Here is a 19,459-nt window from a genome sequence, read left to right as displayed (position 1 = left end):
CGCGAGACAGAGCCTCTCGGGGACGAACGCGGCGTTTCGCCGCGCGGCGAAATATTTATTGGCCCTTAACGATCATTAGGGAAGCCCGAAAACAAATGGACACACTCGACTCTGCCGCGAATGCCGCGATCCCCTTTGATACCAGCCAAACGTCCCGTTCTTTCTCCTCGTTACAACGCCATGGATACGTTCTACAGGTGCGCTCGAAGCTTTCGTGTTACTCCTCTCTGATTCTTTTTCTTCGTTCGCTCCCTTGCTTTCGTTTCTTGTTCTTTTCTTACTTCTTCTTCTCTTTTCCCTTGTCATCGAAACAGTCGTTACGGTGAAATGTGTTGGGATTTTTATGGAGTATCGTCTTGTGGGTTTTTAGCGATGAGAAGGTGGGAAGAGGTGATAAAAGAAATTGGAATGGTACTTAGGGAACTTCTTGAGTTATCGTATACCCCTTTTGCAGTTGGTCAATCATATAATACGATGTTTGTGGTTTACGTATCTTTATGCCAGGATTGGCTATAATGTGAGGATTCTGTATCTCTTTGATTTATATATCTTGTTTTTAGGGAAGAATTTTTTACCTAAAATTTATAATAATTGTAATGTAATCACGTAACCATAGGGTATTCATCTTGAATATCTGTTTACTATGATTTTCTGCACATGAAAATATCCATCGTCGTTTTACGTTCTTTTTAGTGGAACATTTTTAAAAGTATGGGTATCTTTCTACTATGAAAAAATTTTGGAAAACGGGAAGTCCTTGCTTTAAACCTTTTATAAGAACAAAAGATTCCTTTTCGTCGATTTATAATTTGCTACAATTATACGTCACATGTGATCATTCTTTTCGCGAAACGCCAATTACTTTTGAAGCAACCTTTAAAGAAATCGACTAAATAAAATACGTTTAATTTAATGGAATCATATAAAATATTGTATAAATCTAAAATATGCATCTACCTTATCTTATCAAACTGATTAATTATTCCTTCTCTGATCGTTCCTTTTTCCTTTGCAACGCTGCTGTCAAACGCAGATCGCTTTTTATATTCTCCACGTCTCTCTCACTCTCATCGACTGAACGAATCATACAGAGAAGCGAAACGAATATTCGAACGAACATAATTGTACTTTGAGCTTGCAGAAAAAAAAAATATAAGGGACAGGAAGGGAGAAGGAAACGTATCGTTTGATTTTTATTTCTTCTCGTTCGTAACGTTCTTTATGATTCTTTACGAACGCGTATGTAGCAGGGACAAGCTGTCGCTCGAGCTCGATGAAGATTGAAAACGATACGGCCATGTAATTGGATTTTCTTTTTTGCCTTCTCAGATTGGTTAATGTTCGTCTTTTTCATCGAGCTCAGCGTTGCTTCGAATCGAAGCGAGAAATATGATCGATCGATGTCGAATATTTCAGACTGTTTCGCGTGGAACGTCGAAGGAATCGCGATTGAAGTTTTTGCCATTGCTGTAGAATCCATGTACACGTGTTCTGAGTGATTGAATGAAAATAGCCAATGCATCAACCTTTATTTTCATGGACGTACGAATTATTTCGTTCACTTTCCAATTTGAATGTTTTATTGTTGTTATTGGATAGGTATTGGATATTAGCTATCGGATATTTCGTTATTAATATTGAATAAACACTGAATATTTTATCATTAGTACTAGACAGATCTTACATATTTTATTATTAATACAGAATATATATGGAATATTTTAATATTGAATTTTTTTTTTAGAAATAGTTTTACGATATATTCAAAATGTATGCATGTATTATCACGTACTAACTAGATAGCTCGTGAGAAGCCACGTTTTGGATTATAATTTTCATATTAACTCTTTCAGAACTTCTTCCTTCGTAGCTCACCAGAAGAATAGATTTTCATTTATCGCGAATAAGAAAAACATATTTCCTCCGATGGTTTTATAAAATAGACACAACGCACTGAAATTAAACACCAGTTTTATCGAAAACAAATATATTTATCCTGTAGTTACTTCATAACTTATTAAACTGCAATGTTACGTTCCAGTCACAGGATGCGACTGACAAACGGTTTATTTAATCAAACGCTAATTAAAATTTCGTTGCAGCAAGTGAAATTCCATCGCAGTCAACTTAACTTCTGTACACGACGTAAAATTATAAAACAAAACAAGGCTGTTGGGGTCGTAATTCACGAAGAAGCACCGCGTCGTGCAAAGGAGCAACGTAAAAAAAATTGGTTCTTTTATGAGAAACGCGTATATATCTGTTCGCATAAATCTGTCGCTTAAGTGGTGTCTCTTATTTCAGTGTACGTCGCGTTGGCACCGGCAACGTGCTCGTGTCACGGATACGCAAATAAACTTTAAACTCAGCCAAGAGGAGGAATTATTTCGCGTATGCCTTTCCCGTAGGATGTTTAATCCGCATATCGTCATTGACGATAATTAAAGATTTGTATCTCCGTCCAGTTCCTTCCTCCTTCCCTCTGTTTTTCTGGATTAAAACGCAAATTCGGTACATTGTCACATGGGCAAAAGCTAATCTTCTTTCAAGTAATTAAATTACGCGGAATTAAATTTCATAGGAGTACGCTTGAAGATTGTAACGTTTCTCTGCCAGGGATGAAACGTTGCTATTGAAAGTGAAATATAGAGGTATAATAATTTTATTTTATTCGTGCATTCGAGATCTGAAGTCACATTTCGAGTTTTCAAGTATTCAAGTAAAGTGTCTAAAGATAAAAAAATGTTTAAAATTAAGAAACTATACATACAAATTTTAGCGGCTTCTGTATTAAAGTTTTACCATATTATTAACAATTATCTTTTATACTTCTTGTGTTACAAACTTCTCCTTGTCCGCCAGTGAAAAAATGTAAAGAAAGGATTCAGTGATTAGTACGAATTACGTATCCTATGCCATAATTGCAATTAGAAAAATGGTAGAAATTGCAATTAATACAATAACGAATGATTATGAATAATTTCTTTTGAAATACTTCGTAAGGAGAACAATTACCAGAAAAGATTGTTCGATTATTTTACGATTATGTTTGTCTTTATGGCAATGAAATTGCGGAATACAGAGTATATACGGGAGACACAATTAAATGATGCTTATGCAGAGTCCACACGTGCACTTCTGTCTCTCAAGAGATTAATAACTTCGTTCTAATATTTATCAGTACCGTCGTGCATTCATATCAACGAAATATAATTAATTACTCAGAGTAATTGTTATTCACCGGTTGTTGTTGCACCGACGAATCGGTGCACGTGTCGTCATTAATTTGCCGACGATATTTTTCACTATGAAATGTTTTCGTTACGTGCCGATAAATTATGTTTAATGACGAACATCGTAGACAGTGGATCGCGAAGTAATGCTAATTAAATTATAAAAATAATATTAATTACATTTAAGAAGCAATCGTCAAGAATAATGTTATAAATCAAGTCTATTCGTTTAATGGACGAAACATGTAAAATACGCGTTCGATGAGAAATAGATAAATGGAAGCATATTATCGTCAAGTTCTCGAACTTATCAATATTTGTCCGTAATGTAGAATATTAATCTTAAAAGCCAGATTAAAACACAGATAATCTGACCTTAAAAATAAAATTTAATATTGACTTTTCTGTATCATTTCTAAATTAGACTTTAAATTAAAGTTATAATAATTTATTAATTGAAATTGTTCGTTCTTCTACGATGTCCACCGATATCGATACAAAATTTCAACCTTAGGAAAATTTTATTTAACGAATTTCGTCAAGATTGGAAGTTGATGTAGTCGATAAATGGTACCCATATCGTATAATACAAAAAAATTTTACTAGAAGAGTTTTACTCAACGATATATTATTGTACTATGTATACTTGACATCTTGTCTGACTTTCTCGTCCGAGCTACACTATAAAGAAGGGTTAAATCTCGTCTTTGTATGATTGAATGATTCTAGAAAAGTTTGTTTCGAGCGTGACCTGCGGAGCCGCGTGCGTTCTGTTTCAGTCCGGTCGCTGGCGTGTCGCCAGGCATCTCGCAGCGTATTTTCAGGATCGTAACATAAAGCTGAAGATTTATAGCGGCGATGCGACCCGCTCAGCCGAATGTATGTTTTTCGACGTCCGCGAGACCGCCTTCGGAACCTTGCGAGCCACCGAGTCAGAGATCAGCCGTAAAACTTTGATCTACAGCTTGCACCTACCTTGACCTTGTCACGTTCGTGTCATTTGTTTCGCCAAAAAAGATTCGCGCGTGAATGAACTTTGTCTTAAAAATCGATGCCAAAGGTTATGATGACCCTCCCACGCTCGATGTCACTTCAACTGTAGAGCAATAACTCAGTTGAACTCTGATAATCAGAACGCCAATTAACGTATTGATCGATTATCGAAACGTTTGTTAATGGAAAATTTAAAAATAATTTCTCGTAGAAAGAGAAGAGGAACAAGAATAGAAATTGAAAGAAATTCTTTTTTGCATTTTCACTAACAATGTTAGCGGGCTTCTTTCGTTGAAAACAAATTCGATTACCTGAACATAAATGTTCGTATCATAAATATAAGATCATCTTGTGTTATGATTCATTTAGCTCATCAAGATCTACAAGATCTACAGATTTTTTAACGGGAGAATTGACATTTTTATTTCAATCCTGACGATTCTTAATGAGAATTAGGAAAACGGAAAACATGCAAATATTGTACTGACGAGGAAACACTGACAATTTCGTCTGCATAAAAAATACTGATCAATTCGTCCAATTATGTGCCTCTGTCAAATATCTTTTTCGATTTTACCAATTTACGTCGACCATTTTAAAAATAGTATACGATTCTTGTGTTCTGCAAAACAGCGCTTTCAATTTAGAGATTATGTAACGTTATCTGTAATTATAGATCGAAATAGATGATACAGTTCAAGCTATAATTGAAAATTTGAATAGAAATTATACGAGAAATTGAGTTGGATAGCGATATCTAATCTGAAATCTTACCTCTGACGATGCCCCATTTAGAGTGTCTATTCGCGCTTAACTTTCATAGAGATCATTTATTTTTAGACGATCAAATATTGTAGTAATTTTGTACTGTTAAACTGAAAGATATACGAAACTTAATTACAAAATGCTGTTAATCGAAGTATCGATATTGGAATTTCAATTGCTCGCTATTATAACCCATAACAAGTTGGTCAACGTATATACTATCTACTATATACGTATATATGTATGTTAGAAATTTCTCCATGTGGCTTTCTCACGCTCAAAATTTTGAGGTTAATGTCGTACCATTCCTCACTGTTCACTTGCCAAAAAAACATCACTTTGTAGTAAACTCTAACTAACTGAGCAGTCATAATCGATGCCTCATAACTAGGCGATTTCTAGTCACCGATTATCGACTTTCCAAACATTTAATTGTGTAACCTGCCGAAATTCTTTTTGAGTCCTCGATTCCACCATAAATTATGGTAAGGCTAAATAACGGCGGGCTACCTGCCATTATATCGTCTCGAAAATGCATCACCACTGACACATATACTATGTAGAACCGATGCGTGTTATTTTTAATGATATAAACTTAGATATGGGTCATATGGAAATACAAACGTTCATAAATATTTGTCAAAATATTGCTTCATCATAACCTCTTTTTGTATTAAATATAGATATTGATATTATTCGGTATTTAAAGCTGAATTGAACTCACCATTTCAACGGCCCATTAGCTCAGTTGGTTAGAGCGTCGTGCTAATAACGCGAAGGTCGTGGGTTCGATCCCCCCATGGGCCAATTTTTTTTTCAATGTCTAGCAATTTTTATACATGTAGAAAACAAATTTCGATACATTTCTTTAAAAGAACCATTCATTTTTTGCTATTTTTGCCATAAAAATTCAATAGAAAATGTTATGGAGGCAGTTCCGAGTATTCTTGCTCACAGAACCTACAAATAGACTCTAACTTGATTTCTTCTTAATTAAAACAGATCTATCTTGCCTCGTTTACTTAAATTCAATTGATACACATGCCCAAAATTAATACACGCGTTCAAAATTGATACACTAAATTTTTCGAAAATTGATACGATCTTCGCACGTGATAAATTCAATTTCAACGTTAAATTTACTTTCAACAAAATTAGACGTTGAAATTTCGCAAAAATAACGCCGGAAGGTTATGACAAATTTAAAGTAACTACTCTTGGTCAAAAGAAACATTAAAAAACTAAAAAAAGACATCGATCCTGCCAGGATTCGAACCTGGAATCTTCTGATCCGTAGTCAGACGCGTTATCCGTTGCGCCACAGGACCGCGCGGTTTTCGAATTTACAATTTCTAGTTCGCTGATTCCTAGTGAATGCTTTAGGCTAGGTACTTACGAAACGTTCCTTTCTAACATTTAATCTCGCTGGCATCAGGAAATATACGACCCGATAAATTATCAGCGTAATAAGAGAAACTATTTCCGCTTTGAAAATTTAATAGCAATTGTTAAGAGCTTTATGATCAAAGAACACGACATTTTCTATGGATGTTTCGTTGTGTTTTAAATATATACTGTTATAGCGTCTCTTTTACCACGTAATAATTAACTTCTAGCGACTTCATCATCATATAGTTGCAGTTAAAGCTTCAAACTATACAATGGTACACACGTACGAACGAAACTCTACTCGTATTACGTTTTACTTCGGTGTCACTCTTATAATTTCGTTGTTTGTTAAAGTTTTCTTTCAACAAAAAAATACCATAATATTACTTGAATTTATTCTTTCCAATTAAACAATGAAACTCAAACTTACTGTTGGCTTTAATATGCTCCGTTGTATAACACTCACCTATGAATATATATATTGAATTGGCAACTAAGTGATTGCCAATGTTATCATTAGGTGGTATTGCTATTTATTTACTTCTACATTTATCTTCGCTTTCACACTCAACCGCGCCAAATTTGTAAATAAATTCTATAATAATGACGTTCGTCCGTGCTGACGATTCCACAAAGAATGCAAAGATAATTTAGGCGTCGTAGTCGCGAACCATTGAGGCTACTAGTCCATGAAGATAGAGGAGTTAATTTATGACACCCTCAAGTGTCTCCGCTTTCTCTTCCTAGAACTCAAAGTGACAAATATAATCATGATAGTCTCATAAAAGTGCTGATGAAATTGCAAATTTCGCATGACAATATAACAGTATAACACGCACGGTACGTATATTTATAAAAGTGTTCGAATGCTTTCGTCAGCCTGTGTATATTACAACAGTTTCTCGCGCGTTCCTATCCCGAATCGCGTGTATATTTCTATTGTCACGATATTTATCGGAACTACATGCATCATAACAGCATAAAAACCACGGCAACTTTTTCGAAGGATACTCGTTATCGATAAACTCCCTGCGGGTTCTCTACTTGGTTTCCCGTCTCGTTTTGCTTCCTTCTCGTGCGGCTCGAACGAGAATGTCGTGCATTTATCGTGGGCGTGGATTAATGATTATTAGTGTCGTTAACGGGACACGGTGCTTTGATACAGCGTGCACGCAGGAATAAAGTGGGTGAATGAGATATATATGTAGGTGGCTTTAGACAGAGATTGAGTGTACAGAGAGAGGTGGTAGAGATTTGTAGATCGTGGAATAGAATTCGATCCTTGGGATAACATCGCAGGAATTGTAACGATAGTTGTCATTAATTGCTGCGTGTTATTTAATTGTTGATTTATCGGAGTGTTTAATTATCGATTATTGGAAGCGATTGAGTTTGATTTGCGTGCGTGATGCAGAGAATAGCCGTTGACGTGTTGATGGGATTGCGGGGATGATTGAATCACACGAAGTAGAAAAGCCAACGCAGCTGAGCAAATTTATTTTGTAATAATTCGTAGCGATGTTTAAGCTTTTATTCTTACGAAATGTTTTCTCCTCTTTGTACATATTTTCCGAATATATAGATAATACAGAGAGACCGAAAGTGGTCGCCTTTGGAATTGGAAGAATCGATCCTAATGGACTATCGACGCTTGAAATATACTTCAAAGTTGTATTTAGAAAATCAGAATACACATGTGTAAAATATTACGTATTGCAAGCCTTTACTTCTGTATTTTCAAAAAATTCATTCAAACTTCCAAGAATACACTGTCGTAAATGGGAAATATTTCTGTGAAAAATCACGGACTCATCATTCTGACTGATTCTGACCAACCACAAACGTACTTACTAATCCCCTCCAGAAACCACCAAGAAAGATATATTTCTATAATTAACGATTATGAAAATTATATAAATCCTTAATTATTATAAACCTTAAAAATTTGAAAAGAAAATTGGATAATACAGTATACTTCCTCTCGTGGCAACATAGTTCAAGGGAGACTTCATAAAGCTCGTAACCTCTCGAAACGAGTAATTGAGTATTTACGAGTCTCGCAATTCCCGGAGCTCCTCCCCCGGCGCGAATATTACTCTTTACGCTGTACCTGTATAAAAGCTGTTGTCGTTGAAACGAACTCTCGCACCAACCACGTTCCAAACATTTCCGCTTTTCGGGCCAGCTTTCCAGGCCTTTCCTTTCCAATGGATGATCGTGATCGGGTAGCGCGGAATATTTTAAGGTTCATTAAAGACGCAATAATGAAGAAGTCTGGGGCCAGTTCTCAAATAACTTCCGGCTGGCTCAGCCCTAAGAGAGAACATTCGAACGAAACTTCGACCCCCGTTTTCCGCCCCCTTCTCCTTTCTTCCACTCTCCTCTCTTGCTTCCTTCCTTCTCTACTTCCTTCCTTCTCTACTTCCTTCCTTCCTTCCTTCCTTCCTTCCTTCCTTCCTTCCTTCCTTCCTTCCTTCCGGCCTCGTTGTACTTTCCACCCGTTTTTCGCCTACTCGAAACTTCGACCGACCAAGGCTTTCGGGCTGAAATTAAACCCGAACTTCGGGGAAAAAATTCACCAGCCTGTTCGCCAAGTGGCCGTTCTCCTTTTAGGGAGATGAAAACGATGGAGGGTTCCTTCTTTCGAATCAAATAACTTCCTGCATCTTTGCTGGAGAGGGAAGAAGTTGCGGGCAGTCGTTTTTGAATTTTGAATATGATATCTTTTTGGTTTTGGTAGCCTGTCGGCTTTATGTTCTGTCGTGAAAGTGAATTTGAGAAAATAGGTGTTAAAAGTAACGCTTAGACGAATGTTTATCAAAGTTCATGTTTTTGGGAGTGTTTTATATCGTAACGAGTATTTTACTTTTCGCATATTTTCTATATATATTTTAATATCGTATATACTATGTATCTACGTAGAGAATTGCACATTAAATTTCCATCAAATTTACTGGAATAGTACATTTATTTCTTAAGACTTTGAATTTCTAAAGTGGCATATTTATTTCGAAAGCTAGCAAATTCCAAAGTAGGACAGCTCTATTTTAAGAGCAGAATAGTGTAGTATTTCTGCGAAATCCAACCTGCGAGTCAGTAATCTACGAACGCGTAATTCTTGCACAAACACCATACAATTGTTATGCAGTTACTTCAAGTCATGGAACCTTTGGGAGCGAGTTGTGAATTGTTGATGAAAATAGAGAAAGCTTAGTTATCTTACTTCTTAAATATTACATATTCGAGCTAACTCTGACGATGCTGACCGAGTGTAATACCTGAGGAAATGTCGGTCTATTCCGACACAATGCATTTCGTATTTAGTAATCTCAGAGAGCGTGAAACTTTTTCTATACTTTGCGTTTTAACTTGATTTTTCCAACTGTTTTATAATAGTTTTAGCTCCCGTAAGATATTACAACGAAAATCCACTATAAAGTGAAGAATCTCCGTATAGGTACGCATAATGCACATAGAAATTATTCATTTTGTTCTGCGAGCCTCGACAGATCAAAACGTACTATACCGTAACGTCCGATTCTTGCGAAAGTACTATATCGCAGTTGCGCACTTTTTCTCTGACAATGTTATCTAAATCATTCTCGTCGTTAAAAATTTCTTACTCCATCAAACGTATCTCGTTATAATCGTTGTAAAAGGTTCAGTAAAATTAATGTAATGGATAACTAATTGTCAGCATGACAATTAACGCGTTAAAAACATATCCTTATTTAACGAAGCTATCCTCCATCCTAATACCCTAAACCTACCAATCCGAGTACATCCACGATTGTAAAACTAAATCAGCCCAAAAATAGAAAATCAGCTCGGTTCAACTACCTCAGGTGGATCCAATTAGGGAGCGGAAAAAGGCAGTATGGCGCGACAGGTTCGCAGTAGAAATCAAGCGTAGTGGAGGGTGGCGTATCGATTTCGATGCACGCGCGTTCCTTCAGCCCGTAACGCCATTAAACTTTTACGATTTAAGTTTCCGCGGACGTCGAAGCTCAGAGAAGCCTCTCTGCCAGCATCCAGATACAGACGCACACGTATACGTATAGAAAGGTTGGAGACGACGATACGTTGATACCAGGTCGAGTAAAAACAAGTCGTGTCCCTTCGTGGCCGAGAAGACGCGGTGAACGATGAAGCCCACGGCTGGTCACGTGTTGGACGTTATTCGTGTCGTGGATCTTAAAACTGGCGACTGTTGCGGAGAGGCTCGCGAAAGAACGGGAAACTCGTGACGGCGGAGGGCACATAGAGATTCCACATCGATGAACCGACCCTTGTTAACCTCTACACGACCAACAGCTTCCTACCTCGGTTTCAGAATGTTTTCATTTGTTTTCACGTGTATTCCTTACTTCGCGAATGGGTTACAGGTTTATGATGCTGATGGTTGCATCTCGGGACGATCAGGCCGATGACTATGAAATTATGAAAGTTTTGCAGTTGTAAGATAGTAGAGTAAATTTTTGGTACGTGGTAAAACAGGAATATTGTAAGTAGAAATGTTAATAAGTAGGCACAGTGAGTTTCTCTGTATTTGAACGCAATTTTAATTGTGCACGATCAACTGAGTTTTCATCCACTTATGTAAACGTGAATTCCCATTACGGTGTTTCCACGTGTATTCCTCGCTTTACGAGTGGATTGCAGGCTTTTCATGTTGACGATGGAATTTTTGGACGATTGGACAAATGCGTAGGAAATTCTAGAAATCTTGTTTGTGATAGGGCTGTAAAACAGGAGAATAAAATATTAATAAACAGTATAGAGAAATAATAGGATTGTAAGTTGGTAAAAATATTAATAAATACAGTAGGATTGAATTTATGCACATAAATTCCTGTTAAATGGGTGAGAATTCATAGCATTGTGTGTGGAGATTATGTAGCTACAGTTCATGAAATAGAGATGTGTAATGATTATTTATTTGTACGATTGAAGTAGCATAATGGTCATTGACTATTTATTTTATAACTGCTACTTTTTTTATTCCTTCGATAATATTCCAAAGAATGGGTGTATTACAAACAAGTAAAACGAATAAAGGTAAATGAATCATATTCGTTGAATGAGATGAGTATCGTAACATTCAGACGAGAATCATCGAAGTTTGGATCGTGCGCTCGACTTGACCATTGTTTGCGGTGATTGTTGGCGCCTCTCGGGTCTCTTCCATAATTTACCATAGCAGAAGGAGACACAAAATCGTAGTTGCGCTTGTACCTGGCTTGTACGGTTCACAGTTTACGGTGGCAGCCGGTCGTGAAACGTTTGTGCGCTCTGGGACACCCGTGAGCAGGATCTTTAGACGATTTCATGTTCATCTCCATGTAAATTGTCTGCTTTTTTTTCAAAATTCGAAAACTAATCGAAACGATGTATGAATCATAGTACAATATAATGGAAATAGAGACGAAGCAAATGTTATATATAGAATAAAGGAAACGATAGATGCGTTTATTGAAAATTCAAAGATGCAAGAATACACAGAATGCACATAATATGCAAAAATATGTAAAATATTCAAAGTAATATTCTTTATAATATTTTTGTTTTCCTATTTGAGAAACTTCAACCAATGTTTATACATACACGTGTGAGTAGATAAGCATGCAAAAAATAAGTATAACAATTTCTCATCCAAATTTCAGTTCTTCAATTACATTCGTAGAAATGTGAATTTTCGTAAATATCCGCGGTTTACTCGTTCTTATGCTAGTGAAATTTGAACAGTGAGCACGATATTATGTTCATAAAAAATGTCTATAGCAAATGTTTGAAATGATTTCGCAAGTCACTGTACACATATACTCTCTTTGAACTTCAAGTATGCATCATCATCATAAACGTTCCAAGCTCTGTGTCTGGTTTAAACAAATAAATTCCTTGCTCCATCTTGCCCGCGTCTTCGCTTCTCAATTTCCCCTGCGGCTTCTCTCGTAACGCGTCGCAACGAGATTTTCTTTTCCAAGACCCGCTATTATTGCTCGGTTTAACGTCAATATTTACCAGCTTTCAGGATCCCTATTTCCCTATGTCCCACACCGGCCGAGTTTTCCTCCTGATCCTCTGTATAGTTCGCGATGAAAGAGCTATTGCGCTCCGTTCCTCGCGATTCGCCGTTTTCCGCGTGAAACACGCGTTACAACCATACTTACGCCTCATGTAAATGATACTCTCGCATCCGTTAAACGCTTGCGGCAATTTCACCGCAGGAATTTGTTCCGACCTCCGCTTCAACGTTTCGAATGATCCGTGGAATATCGATTGAATGTCACGTATCGATCCCTCGATCTCCTGATACTGTCATTCGTGGAACCGAGATTATCGTGCATTTTCGAATCTTTCTGGCGCTTATTGAAGATATTGTTACGCCATGAAGCTTACCATAGGTCGTGTCTCTAGCCGTCGCTTGTGGTACTACAGCGTCGTAGAAGGATCCTCTTATAGGACCGACGAAATATATACAATACAGCGACAAGCGCATAGTTGTCATCAAGCAGCGAGTTCTAGAAACGTCGATCACAATCACAAATCACAAGTGAAAACTCAGATTATAAAAAATATAAGAAGGTTGAGTCGAAACACAACTATTAACTTTCTTTTTTTATTGCACTTTATTATGCACTTAATAATTACAATTTAGTATATACTGAGTTGGCACGTATAAATTACACTTTATATAAATCTAAGGGTAGAAACGCGGTAAAAAGATGTTGGCTGTTCAAAAGTTGGAGAACCAGTGAAGTTTAGTGACGATGTTGTGGCGGAGGAAAGCTAGCGATGGGTGGGTCTAAGGACACGAAAAGAGCTGATTTGTTAAGGATAAGTTTTCATTGGGAGAGTGAGGGAAGTAGACTTCGCTGTCAATTGGCCGATTTTCTAGGGTGAGGAAGGGTGCTAACCGCCCTTGAGAAAAAGTTACTGACGGAAGATACCGAACGTGAGAGAAACTACCTTTCCCGTATCTTCCCGTAGTAGGCAAAAATAAAAAGAACGCTTGTTTTTGGCCTGAAGGACCTTAACTATGAAAGTGGTTTTATGCTGGGTCCTTAAGAATATCGAGGGTACGCGGCAAGAATGGGTAGACGTCTCGTTGTCATCTTGCCCTCGGCGTGCGGCCTTGTCCCTGATGTGCTTGACGTTACATGATCATAGGCGCGAACGGTGGCGTGACCCGAGTGTAGTGGGGGTCGTCTCCAAGAGAAGCAAAGAAAAAATCGAAGGGCATCATTTGAGGATCATTTGAGGATTCAAACGGAATGCATCGAGAGGTTCCTACGAATAAAATTAAAATATACTAAAATCGAGTGGAATTCCTGCAACAAACTAATTGTATTCATCGCTAAATAATTTATGACGTGTTCATTGTAATATTAAATATTATTAAATATACAAATTTATATTAACCCTGTTAATTCAGTGTTAAACTCGTTTGAACTACCTCTGTTATATTAATCGAAACAGGGGAACGACTAATTCGCGGCGTCGATTCTTCGAATCGTAGCGAGAATTTACGCCTCTCGCTGACGCGTTTTCCTCGCGACCGCGTCTCCGCGAACGGTCGTAACAAATGTGGATAGATAGAATTGTCATAGTTACTGATTTATAAGTGGCCGTGAAAGTTTTAGCTACAGGTGTTTCCTTAGTTTTATTTTTAACGATTTATACAATTTTCATACATTTTTAAACGTATCTGACTATCTCAAAAAGACGAGAATACTTAATTACGATTACTTTGCCGTAGATGAGCACGAAGGTCTTCGGTGTAGTTTTTATCGATTTTTTATCTTCTTTGACTCGTAGGATTTTTATATATTTTTAAATGCTATATTTGACGTATTTTACTAAACACGCGGACCATTACAATTATTATAATTATCTTCTTGCAAGTGAGAGCGATGGCTTTGTGCATTTTTTCTGCACTGCAACACTTTTAAAGTGTCCGGGAATTTTAAATTTTATGCTCCCTTATAAAAATTGTAGATAACGTGTTTCGTCGTTCTTTGAATGTTTAACATTTAACGAATATTCGAATTTAACAAATGTAATATCTTGTTAGGAAGTTGAGGAATCCCATCGAGAAGCGAAAAATCGATTCCATGGCTGATCATCGGAAACCATAAAGATATACTCGGTCGAACTTTTGTTTGGAGGGCTTCCGGCAAACTACATGCGCCACGGTTAACTTACACCTCAGGGCTTTCAGGTGGTCTTCGAAAAGTGCAGCTGGAGCATCGTTTTTGTTTGCGCGACAGCTTCGCGTTCATTCTTTAGGATTTCTTCAGTGCTTCGTTCTAGGTTTAACTTGACAAATTTTGTATTTAAATCTCAGATTATGCATTAATACGTTTTAGGATTGTAATATGAATTTTATTATTCTAATTCTATGGTAAATTTTACGGCCTGAAGCTAACAGTGACAGAAGAATGAAAAATTAGTAGAAAATAGATTAAAAGATTATTATAGAGATTATAGAGAGTTACTATTTTTAGACGAAGAATATTCTTATAACCAAGCTATGGTAATATTTATTCCTGCAAATTTGCTTTCATTGTTTCATCCATTTATTCAGTTACTCTGTTCAGCTGCAGAATTAAAAATTATTCATACATTGATACAATAATAAAATAAAATACGATCCAATGCTATGAACATACAGCTATATTTAGCAAAATTTCATTCTATCTACTAATTATTACACCATTGTATTTTATGATACATCATCTTCTCGACATAAACCAATCTCTTTATAACGATAATAAATAAAAAGCAAAATGGTAGCACAGAGCATAAAATATAGAATACTAATATGAATGAATGATAATAAATAATAATATAGAACAGAACATACAGAATATAAGCAACATCGCGTATCAAATAAAATCCTGTTACATAAAATATAAGATCCTTGTGAGCAATACAACAACCAACTACGGATTTCCTGTTTGCGCTTTCGTTTTTAGTTTTAAGGAAACGAGGAAATTACAGGCTACGAAATTCTTAATCTCTCGATCTCAAACTGCCGTATCCTGGCTATCAAGTCCTCGTCCGAATACCAAAGCTCGAATATTCGAGATATCAAAGACACGTCGAAATATCCGCTGTCCATCTCGAAGGTCGATCGTCCGATTTTACAGCTCGTAAAAGGGCAGCGTGTCCGTCGCGACGAAGCATCCCGCCTCCGTGAAAGACGTTTGAAAGCTCGGTTTGTTCGTCGTTCGAAAAATTCTAGCGACCACGAAGATCCTGCAGCGAGGCTCGAATAAATCCACGAAGGAGGTCCGTTCGCTGGTTTACCGCGGCCGAGAATTTATGAAGTCGATCCTTTAGGCGTGTGCCTCCCGTCTGGGAATTTGTCAGAGACGATCGAACTAGAGGGAGCTGAGCGAAGTAAAAAAAAAAAAAAGAAAAAAAGAATGAAAATAAAAAGCAAAGGAAAAAGGAAGTGAAGAGAAGGAACGAAAAGGAGAAGGGAGAAGACATTGTACAGTACCGCTCAAAAATATATGGCCACTCACTTATTTTTGGCAGAATATAAATTTGTCTTAAATTACAACTAAAATAAAATAGAATGAATGAGAAATAAAAAGTCTTCTTGGTTATAGCTGTTGTAAAATATCACGACACGATAAAATTTCTTTTTACAAGCTAATATGCAATAGAAAGGTTGACATTTATAACGGTCAAGCATTATGCAGCAGATCTTTTCTTATTCAAAGAGTCCGTTATACTCAGTTCGTCTGGTTGTTAGGCTAAATGCAAGATAGAGAAAGGTTTTCCAAACTATAACATTCAATACCTCGACGAATGCTGTATCGCGGTTCCAATGCAATAAACACGTGACAATTATTGAAATATTCGTCGTTGGCTATAGTACTTGGCAGCCACAACAATATGAGTGTAAAAATAACCATATAATGCAACAATATTTTTTATCCCAACATCATAAAACGTTTCTTTCGTGATTTAATTACAAGTTTTATCAAATGAAATCGATTTCCTTCGTTTCCTGTCAAATCACTTTTTTCCAATTTCACCGTTGTTGCACCTTGACAACGACGTACGAAACATCTCCTAATTCTACAAGAAGATACTAACAAAAGTATTGCTTTTAATCGTTGATCTTCCATCGATTCCATATATCCTTAGTAACAATCAGCTGTCGCTAATAAAAATCGACTAAAATGTCCGCATACTTATGAGCGACGGTGTGCGCAAAAGGAAAAGAAAAAATAGGGAAAGGGGCAAAGGAGAGTGAGAAAGATGGGTTATCGAGGATGGAAGGATTCAGCGTGCGTTTATAAATATCGCCATTGTACGGGCGCCAAGTGCTGTATTTTTCATTCCTTATTTGTTGTCGCAAGTCTGTGGCTTCGGTCCCGGTTATACGCACTGGCCACGATCGTACATTTTCGAGCGTGCAATTTGCGACCGGTTGGCTTCCACCGAGAAAGCCGATGGCACCCACCGATGGAACCGGCCCGCTTGACCTCTGAAACGATCCCACGACACGAGGAACATCTCGTTTCGAGGCCGTGGATGCACGCGTTCGGTGTCGCGTGAAACGAATCGACGAGGCGAGAGCTACCCGAATGGTAGTAACCAGAATCCCTTGTATGAATTAGGTATCTCAAATCGGTATTGTTTTCGCATTAAATTTTCCCTCGTCGTATTATTATCAAGCGTATTATGAATTTTAGTTAGTTTTAATTTTCCTTGTTTTGGCTAATGTTAGTTGTCTATGAATTTTAATCTATGAATTTTAATCGATTGTAGGTGATTAACGATAGGTAATGGACAAGTTTGTTGTACAAATTTAGTAAAATTTATTCACGATACTTTACGTTACTTCGTTTTATGGTTGTATTTATATCTCGGTTCGTATTTTATACTTTATGTGACGAAGAAGAAATAAACCGTACACGTTGTTTTGTTATTTATGAACAATAAAAAAGTGTTAAAAATATGCTGCATTTTGAATACCCTAGGGGAAGCTTTGGCACAAAATTGAAAGAAAAAGTCACATGTATCGACAACAATTCTAAAAGACATTTAAACTACTGATTTCGATTGGACTGATAAAAATAAAAATTTGTCGAACGTAGATATAAGGTTGTCCGAAAAGTTTCTTTCGTTTTATAAGGAAATAATAGACGCACAATGTTTTTTGTTTTATATTAGTTTATTGAATTATTCACGAATATAATAATAGAAATATAACGAAATGGATCATACCTAATTCAATAAAATAATATAAAACAGAAATTGTCGTTCATCTATTATCACCTTATGAAACGAAAGAAACTTTTCGGACAACCTAATACGAGTGGAAGTATGCATCGAGTTGTTGGATCTTCTTGTTATATCGTGTTCAACATTCGACAATTATTTTAATTAATTTAATTACTATGTTCGTTTATATATTTACTACTATATGAGACTCTCTGAAAACGACACTTCTTCGTCATATTAAAAATAGCTAAGAAGTAAATAAAATTCGTACGAATAAAATGCGGAGATCGTCATACATCTATCGGTTAATTTGACTGAGAGCAACGATCGATATACATCCAGGAGACAGTGCAGTATCGTTTTGTAAAATCGACAACGTCTGCAGTGTTCATCATGTCGCTAACATATCGTCCGCCGCATTAAAACAAATTTGGCGGAACTCACGCGTTCTCCGCGCCGTCAATAATAATGGGCACACGCGACCAATAAATATCGAAGGGACCGCAGTGACCGCCGATAAATCACTTTATTTCAAAGCCAGGGAAAATGAAGCGGTCGCGAACAAATGTTCCACCGGGAGTGTTATCTCCGCGACGAAATAGCGTGTAAACGGGAACGAATTAATTCACCTAGTGAATTTCAGCAAAATGTTCGACAAGTCGTATCGATGCTTCAGCTCTGTAGTTTTTCACGATAATTCGCGATCAAGGCGAAAAGCGATTTTTAAGTCGCGATATCCTGTTAATTTGCTTAAACTGATGCAAGTGATTGGATCGATGAAGATTTGACCGGTACACTTCGTTGATTGAAACATCAACGAAAGGATAGTTTTTTATTTTTGTTCGTTTCATCTCTATCGCGTGGTGCGGCAGGTTTTTTAAAGTAGAAGAATTTTTATTGAACGACGCATAGATTATTAATAAACTGTAAGTATCATTTACACGAAGAAGGATACATGCAAGGAACTCAAAATATTAGAAATAACAAATAATCACTTGGATCTGGAGATTGAGAAGCAATAATCTTCATAGATAAATCGCTTGGCAATGGTACGATGATGTTAAACAAAATAAAATACTATAATATGGTGAAAAAGAAAATTTGTTTAATATGTATGAGAGTATCTCTAATTTCAAGTCGTATTACGATATAAAGAATTGACTAAAATTGTCTGTCTTTCTAATTGCTCCGTAATAAAGTATTTAAAACATACAATATACAATATAAATATAGAATATAAACATACAATAACATGTTGCTTAATAGTCATCCTTGGCCATTGAAGATCAGCAATAGAAAATCAAGCAAGGATTCAGTTCCTTTCTAGTTCCAACTACAATTAATCATTTAGTCGTACCATTTCCAATTACATACACGTATACTGTTAGTTCCTAACATGTCTCTGGTTAAAATCAAATCTCACACAATTGGGCCATTGAATTTCCATCAAATTCGATTTGGTTCCTATCTTACCGAAGCAGTTTAAAGGAATACCGGTGCGAGGTCTGCCTTTGGGTCTTCGATTTGCATCGGTATACGCGCTCAGCGGCGATCGTGTCGCGCTAATGTAAACTGGATTCAATGGCCCTGGTAGATCAGCTGCACAGGTAAAAACGATTGTGCACTCTGCACGCGGCCATTTTAATTCTGTCGCGCGACACAGAGAACCGACATTAGCCACGGCGTCGCGCGGCTTGTGTCCCGCGGATTCGCCCGAACGCTATAAATAATAACGCGGACCTTTATTGGCGACAATATTTCACTTGTGATCGGCCACGGTGGCTGGAAAGCACGGATCGGTCATTAGACGTTCTCTCGGCCGGACATCATGG

At 36.9% G+C, this 19,459-nt stretch overlaps 2 non-coding genes across 2 annotated transcripts; one reads left to right on the top strand and one right to left on the bottom strand.

The window, feature by feature from the left end:
- Window positions 1–5,724: 5,724 nt before the first annotated feature.
- Trnai-aau (transfer RNA isoleucine (anticodon AAU)) lies at window positions 5,725–5,798 on the top strand. The gene has a single exon. It is a non-coding gene; the product is annotated as a tRNA-Ile (tRNA).
- Window positions 5,799–6,246: 448 nt separating this feature from the next.
- Window positions 6,247–6,319, bottom strand: Trnar-acg (transfer RNA arginine (anticodon ACG)). The gene has a single exon. It is a non-coding gene; the product is annotated as a tRNA-Arg (tRNA).
- Between the last annotated feature and the right edge of the window lie 13,140 nt (window positions 6,320–19,459).

This window comes from Bombus fervidus, chromosome 8 (genome assembly GCF_041682495.2).
Source record: "Bombus fervidus isolate BK054 chromosome 8, iyBomFerv1, whole genome shotgun sequence".
Lineage (NCBI taxonomy): Eukaryota > Metazoa > Arthropoda > Insecta > Hymenoptera > Apidae > Bombus > Bombus fervidus.
The sequence above is the reverse complement of the archived record's forward strand: the minus strand, read 5'-3'. Positions and strand labels throughout refer to the sequence as shown.